This window comes from Sturnira hondurensis, unplaced genomic scaffold (genome assembly GCF_014824575.4).
Source record: "Sturnira hondurensis isolate 20B ecotype Veracruz unplaced genomic scaffold, ASM1482457v3 Scaffold0023817, whole genome shotgun sequence".
Classification (NCBI taxonomy): domain Eukaryota; kingdom Metazoa; phylum Chordata; class Mammalia; order Chiroptera; family Phyllostomidae; genus Sturnira; species Sturnira hondurensis.
This window is the reverse complement of record NW_028096448.1, coordinates 6,941,248-6,942,607: the sequence shown is the minus strand read 5'-3', so window position 1 is coordinate 6,942,607 and position 1,360 is coordinate 6,941,248. Positions and strand designations below refer to the sequence as shown.

Below are 1,360 nucleotides of genomic sequence, written 5' to 3'. Positions count from 1 at the left end.
GCAAAACAAAAAGTATCAATGAAAAATATTCAGAAAAAATAATTGAATATTAAGATATAAAAAGATTTGTCTTCATATCACAACTGCTCAAAGTGCCAGGAAAAATTAATAAAACAGATTATCACCATGATATAGTCTGGTTTAAAAAAATGGAGAAAAGAAAACAATGTTTTAATCATCAAGACAGAAAAACAGATTGCCTACAAAACTAACTTTGTTTCTGCAACCCTAATGCTAGAATCCAGTCAAGCAGTATCTAGAGTATTGAGGTAAAGACTGTGACCCAAGCATTTTCTATAAAGCAAGAAAAGCAGAAAAGTATTCTCATCTCTACTGGCTTCCTGAAAACAGTTTCTTAAAAACATTCTCAGAGCTGGCGGCACTCTGCTCACTGGCCACACATTCCAGCCCACCGAGGATGTGGAGCACCTGAGGTTGGGGGGGCAAGTCCTCACCAAAATGCCTTCTCAGATGGAACGCATAAACAGTGATGCTCACCATTCACAAATTTGCTAGGGATAAGAGGTACTGAACAAAGGAAGACCTAATGGTACTCATGGAAAAAGAGTTCCCTGGATCTTTGGAAAATCAAAAAGACCCTCTGGCCTTACACAAAATAATGAAGGACCTGGACCAGTGCCAAGAGGGCAGAGCAGGCTCCCCAGAGCTTCTTTCCGCTAATTGCTGGGCTTCCCGTGGCGTGCAATGGCTGTTTTGTAGTACACTGAAGCAAAGGGAAGGAGCAGGCCGCTGAGCAGCTACTTCCCCCTGGATCAAGAGTTGGTTCTCCCAATGAGTCACTTAAGAAATCTCTGCCCCACAGCTTCCCCCTGCACAAGGACTTCATGAGCAGATTGGGACCCTTAGAAAATGGACAAATAAAATCCCAACCCCCCTTCGACAAGAGAAGGAAAGCCAATTAAAGCCAAATAAGCTCCTGATTTTTATATTGCTTGCATCCTCTTGCCCTCAATACACAAATTTCTTTAAAAAACACTCTCAGCTACACAAAACCTCTGAAAAAAGTTACTTGAATATATATTTAAAAGTGTTGTGATATGAACTTAAGGACAGAGGAACTGCAAGATAATATACTGCAATAATATTAAGTTGTTTTGCTGGTATAAGCAAAACAACTTGAACAGAGTTAAGTATAAATAAACTGGGTCAATATGGGCATAAACCTTACATACAATGTCAAAAGTAATTCTTTAAATAGAATATAAATTATTTCATCATTTATTATTAATAATAAATTTGACTTTAATAATCCTAGATTAAACCAAGAAACTAGAAAATAAAGGAGCTAGAGAGAGAGAGAGGTAGTAAAAGCGTTAAATTTCTCATCTTACAGTAGGAA

General features: G+C 37.9%; 1 pseudogene; it reads left to right on the top strand.

Annotated features, from left to right (window-relative positions):
* The first annotated feature begins 459 nt into the window (after positions 1-459).
* Positions 460-923, top strand: LOC118981220 (protein S100-A10-like; annotated as a pseudogene).
* The last annotated feature ends 437 nt before the right edge of the window (positions 924-1,360 follow it).